Source organism: Hyperolius riggenbachi, chromosome 5 (assembly GCF_040937935.1).
Source record: "Hyperolius riggenbachi isolate aHypRig1 chromosome 5, aHypRig1.pri, whole genome shotgun sequence".
NCBI lineage: Eukaryota > Metazoa > Chordata > Amphibia > Anura > Hyperoliidae > Hyperolius > Hyperolius riggenbachi.
In genome coordinates, this window is record NC_090650.1 from 85392383 (window position 1) to 85398382 (window position 6000).

At 39.9% G+C, this 6000-nt stretch overlaps 1 protein-coding gene across 3 annotated transcripts in view; it reads right to left on the bottom strand.

The window, feature by feature from the left end:
• LOC137518293 (xin actin-binding repeat-containing protein 1-like) overlaps positions 1-5524 on the bottom strand; it is a 41082-nt gene extending 35558 nt beyond the window's left edge. Inside the window, exon 1 of one of the 3 annotated variants that reach the window (XM_068235949.1) lies at positions 5438-5524. The gene's annotated coding sequence lies outside the window, so the exon portion shown is untranslated. The remainder of the gene's footprint in view (positions 1-5437) is intronic. The other 2 variants (XM_068235952.1, XM_068235953.1) reach the window with 2 other exon arrangements.
• Positions 5525-6000: the final 476 nt, after the last annotated feature.

Genomic DNA, 6000 nt, shown 5'->3' on the forward strand with positions numbered 1-6000 from the left:
CAGCGCAACCCACGGTACTCAAGTAATGTGAGCGTTACTAACGCAGTCACACTGTCGTGTCTCTGCACAGCAATATTACCGCTAGTTAGTGCAATAGACCTCAAGTCCATTGCATTGCATCGTATATAAAAATATGCATATATGCTCAAAAAAGAACTTTTTCGTTTTGAGAATCAGTTCAGTGTATATGCATATATTTTAATTACTGGTATAGCTTTTTCAAACCCAAATGTTGCCTTCAATGGGCTCAGCTCCTCTGGCTGTATGTTCCATACCCCTGACAATGTATTGTTGAGTAAACATTTACCACAAGTAATAAATTTTGTCATTGTTTCCAAAAAAAGATCTTTTACACTTATAAAAATAGCAGATATGCAATATGTCACACCCTTTCTGGAGACAACTGGTCTGTAAAACTGATAGCAGCAAAATAGAACCCACTATACTATATTTTAGTCTTTACAAAATGATGTCTAGCAGTGGAATGTGTCTTGTGTATTCTAAGAGCTACGCTGCATTGAGGTCCCATGCAGCTGTCCTCAGGCTCCAAAAAAGTGTCTTCTTCTACCACTAGGCAGCTGTCCTAAGCTGGTCCCCTCTTCTTCACTGAGGCATCCCAGGCATTTTGAAGAGAGTTTTGTTGGTTGGTGTGTCCAAGAGCTGTATGAACTCCACCCATAACCGGTTCAAACTAATAATGCCTTGGTCAAAACACTGATTATTATTATTATTATTTATATAGTGCTGACAACTTCCGCAGTGCTGTACAGAGTATAATGTCTAGTCACTTAACTGTCCCTCAGAAGGGTTCACAATCTAATCCCTACCATAGTCATATGTCTAAGTATATATCATGTGGTGTATGTATCGTAGTCTAGGGCCAATTTTAGGGGGATGCCAACTAACTTATCTGTATGTTTTGGGAATGTGGGAGGAAACCAGAGTGCCCTGAAGAAATCCACACAGACACGGGAGAACATACAAACTCCATTCAGATAGTGCTCTGGCTGGTATTCAAACCAGGGACCCAGCACTGCAAGGCAAGAGTGCTAACCATTAGCGGTTTAGCTGATAAGTGATGATGTATGTCATAAGCTGTGAAGAATGGGGCAATATGAAATAGGCTGAAGAATTTAATATACTCCAGTGATATTCAGCACTACATATTAAGTCCACTTTCAAGCTGCATACATTTGCATACAAAGCTTGCATAATCATCCATCAACTCTGAATTAATTGCATCTCACTGTCCATCTCTAGTTAAAAGACACTGTTCCTTTTCAATCTGCAGCAAGCGTATGTTTTTTCTAAAATTTACAGAAGTATTTTTGGTTGAAAGGAGGTGACAGGGAGCATGATACACAGTTCCAACTGTCCTGTGTGCTGATCACCCCTCCCAGTTGCTAGGCAATGTGAATAAAAACATAGGAAATCCCATCATGCTCTGCACAGCATCAGGGGAAAAAAGCCCGGGCTTTTTTTCTTTGATGGGTGAAGCTTAGCTAAAAATGCAGCTAAAAATGATGCTTTGGTAAGAAAAACAAAGTTCTGATGCTGTGAAACTGTTAAAGAAACACCAAACCAATACCAAGCCAATACTGAGTCAACTATATGGACTATATCCTTTTTCCATGAGGAGGTGGATTGGCTAAATGCCTGAATATTCATTCATTTATTAGTTTGCAAAAAAAAAATTGTACTATCTAATACATTTGTGTAATTTTTGAGACCTATAGTAGCTTATACCTATCTATTTCTCTCTTTTTTGTTAATCTGTTTAGTAGCCCTAGGCATTATCAGTCGTTTAAGTCCTCTTAGTGCAAAAAATGAAGTTGTTTACTTCTGAAATCCCATTCAAGGTTCGGGCTCTCCCTTAAAGGGAACCCGAGGTGAGAGGGATATGGAGGCTGCCATATTTATTTCCTTGTAAACAATACCAGTTGCCTGGCAGCCCTGTTGATCTTCTGGCTCACGTAGTGTCAAAACCTTGGAACAAGCATATGGCTAATCCAGTAAAACCTGATTCCTAGTCCCTGATCTGCATATGCTTGTTCAGGGTCAATGGCTAAAAGTATTGGAGACCCAGGATCAGGAGGGCTGCCAGGCAACTAGTATTGTTTAAAAGGAAACAAATATGGCACCTCGGGTTCCCTTTAAAGTGGAACTAAACTCAGAACTTCCTCTCTGCTCTAAAAGATTAGCTACAGCATGATAACCTTTATGGGAAAAAAATCTTAAATACAATTTATGGAAATGCTAAACAAGTTTTTCTTAGTTTCATTTCTGCATTAGGCACTAAAAGAGTTAAGTCTCAGTGTTTACTATTTGGAGAGATGCCTCCCCAAAGCTCTCCTGCTGTCTACTCACAGTTGCTGATAAGAGCTAATTAAACACGTTTAACTGCTTAAACAAACGCAGAACATAGAGAAATGAACTTCTTCAGTAACTATATGTGGAATAAATACTCTTACTTCTGTGCTGTGCAAGAATTCGGGTTTGATTTAAGTAATGCTTAAATAATTTTCAGTCACCAAATATAGTTAATTTTTTAATTTATTTTTTTCTTCTTAACCTTTAGACATCTATAGGTGTTCTGTATTTTCACATCCATGTGTTACGGATGCCTAAAAGCTTTTCAATACAAAACTACTTCTGCCTGCAGCATACATCTATAGGCCATTTTGTGTCCCCATAATTGCCATGTACATCTAAACAGCATTTAGTACAAAGTTTAGTGGTTTAGGGCCAACTTTACTTGAAATATGCCAATAATTCTAAGTTGATGCAGAAATATACAAATGTTACTGCAAAAATGAAGCTTGAATATGGACCAGTGAAATGCCTTTACTGCAAGATCTGATTAGTACCTTTCACAATAGATTTTCATAATTATAATTAGTATCACACTGTATCTTTATAATTAGCCTAATTCTCAATCATCTCACATTTATTTGCACCTCAATAACAATCCTAATGACTGATTTGGGCTTTGGTACACATGTATTTGAGCAAGACATTAATAAACACAATACAAATATTGCTGGCACTGGCATGTAGAGTTTGTAAAAATAGCTGGCAGTCTACAGCCCCATACACACGCTCAACAGCGGTCTTTTATGCAGCACAATTATCAAGCAACTTTTGTTGTGAAACAAGTTGAACAACTAGAAAAAAGTTGCTTGCTATTGTTCAAAGAACTGATAATACTGATAAGCCGTCAATACAACAATAGCAAGCAACTTTTTTTTGGTTGTTCAACTTGTTTTACAACTAAAGTCGTTTGATAATTAAGCTGCATATAAGACCGCTGTTGAGTGTGTGTATGGAGCTTTAAGCCTCATCTACACGCGTAGATGAGGCTGCGATCCGGCAGCTCGATTAGCTACCGGATCGCCTCTTCCGCGTACCCGCGCGTGCGCCGCATTCGATTTCCCGCTCGTCCCCGCCGGCACCGCTTTTCTTCCGCTCGATTCCCTGCCATTGTCCTCTCGCGGGGAGCGAGCAGGGAATCGGCGGAAGCAAGATCCGTCCTGTTGGATCTTATCAATCGAGCCGCATCAGCGGCTCGATTGATAAGGAGCATCGCGGCCGCATCTACGTGTGTAGATGCGGCTTTAGGGTTGGTATACATAAACAAGGGAATCTAATAGACCTCTTATCTAGTCAGTATTGCAATGGTAACACAATCTGATAAGGTGTAAAGGCCCATACACACTCATCATCTGAAATGGTCATTTTAAAGCGGACCTGAACCCAGAACTTTCTCTCTGCTCTAAAAGATTAGCAACAACATAATAACCTTTATAGAAAAACATTTCGTTGTTTCAGCTTGCAGAACTCCTGCAATAAATCTGCATCTTGTCTACTTCCTGCTTTCTTGGAAGCAGACAAAGCATTAACATCCTGTGTTTACATATTAGCCATGTTTTCCTAGGACTGCCAAATTTCTGTGCCGACACAGCTGAGAGATACCAGGCTTCTTCTCTCTAAAAACACACAGGGTGCAATTCTCTCTGTTTTCCTTGTGTCCTGTGCAAGAGTCCAGGTCCACTTTTTAGTTTTAAGTGCATACATTGTTCCCTGACATGTATTTATAAAGCACCAATATGTTGGCGCTTTATAAATACAATAAATTATAATAATAAATAATAATTTGCACATTCTCCACTAACAATGAGACATGCTGGAAACCCATCCCTGAATGCTGTTGTTATTATGCAGCCAGTGGTAGCTCGCTCCCACACATTCTCCCCCCCCCCCCCCCCTCCCCGAAGCATAGAGTAGTACACACAGCTCAGCAGACAACCAAGTAGCAGGTTTCTATGAGGCAAGGTCCCTTGAAACAATCAAGAAAAATAATTTTGAGTGGCCATTATTGTCAGTAATGGCTCCACCTCCTCCAGGGTCAAAAAAATAACTTCCTATTAGTAGCTGCATCGAAATGACAGACATTCACTGAGAAGCAGTAAAACATCTGCTACTTCTCATACTATGCATCAAGGATACCATACACGATACAACAAAACAGTTAGACTTTTAGCATTATTTAATAAAATAATTATATAGAAGACAAGACACAGAACATTTATATTGCACTTTTCTCCTGGCAGACTCAAAGCGCCAGAGCTGCAACCACTAGGGCGTGCTCTATAGGCAGAAGCAGGGTTAGGGAGTCTTGTCCAAGGTCTCCTTACTGAATAGGTGCAGGTTTACTGAACATGAAGAGCTGAGATTCGAATCCAGCTCCCCTGTGTCAGAGAATTGAATAGACATTGTCTTTCAAACAAGAATTCTAGATCCGTTTTATAGAAAGTGTAATACAATGCCTGATTAGTACTTGTGGGAAAAACCTAGGTGACTCATTAGTTTAATCATTAATGTAAAATTAAGAAAAAAATTGGAAGACTGAACCATGTATCCATGTAAATCAATTAGTTTTAGTTCCTCTCCTGTGTGATGGGCATATATAGCTGTGGCACATACATAATACCGAATGTCCTGAATGTCCTGTGGACAAAAGGAGGTAGATTTGGCCTAACCACAGACTTTCCATCTATGTGTGAATGCATGAGATAAACTCTTTTTGCTTGGAAGGGCTTGTTGGTCATTCCCAACTCTTACCTGACCTGATTATATAACTCTCTCTCTGTCTCTGTCTCTCTCTCTCTCTCTCTCTCTCGCTACTGTGTGTTGAATGAGTAACAAAAGTAGTTTTAAATACAAGAGATATGATATTTTAACACAGCATCTGTAGTTTGTCACAAAACAGAAATCTGTAAGATCTCTAACTATGGTTGCACCAGGAAGGAAGGCACACTTCATATTCTCAGTGCCACTGAAATTAAACCAGATATAAATAACTGTCACATGATGCTCCATGTGCACTAATAATAAAATATCTAAAATATTAAAGAAAGCTTTGAAATCAATGACTTACAAGAAAATGGTCAGTTCCAGCGTAGAAAGCCGCCTAGTTGGTAGCTCAGTTCCCGTGTGTCCTTGTCAGGGCCTGCTCCCTCTGTATCTGGCTCTAGCAAGTGGCAGCTGTTTTTATCAGGGAACTGAGCTATGTTGGGACGATGAACCTACAGGTCTATTTTTAGGGAGCTGCAACTGCTCTACTATTCTACGAGTTTGACTCAAGCATTACTCGGCTGAAACCAAAGGAGGGGGAGACGTCAGGTAAAGGGAAGCCGTAAGGAACACTTAACTCATGACTGTTTGGAAGTGAGGTCTGCTATGCGTCTGGCTGAGTCATTGTCAGATATCCAGGCAGATGATGTCACAGATTTAAGGGTACCCAGGCCAGAAACACCTTAGAAGGGTCTGCATGTTACACCTTAACAAGGTTATTAGCAAGACTGCAAAGATAACAGGATCTCAATGTTCCATCAGTAAGGACCAGAATGGCTATTATTCCAACCAAAATGCACCTTTATGAGATGAGTGTTAAGCCGTGTACACACATGCTAGATACGTCATTTGAAACATCCAGCGAAA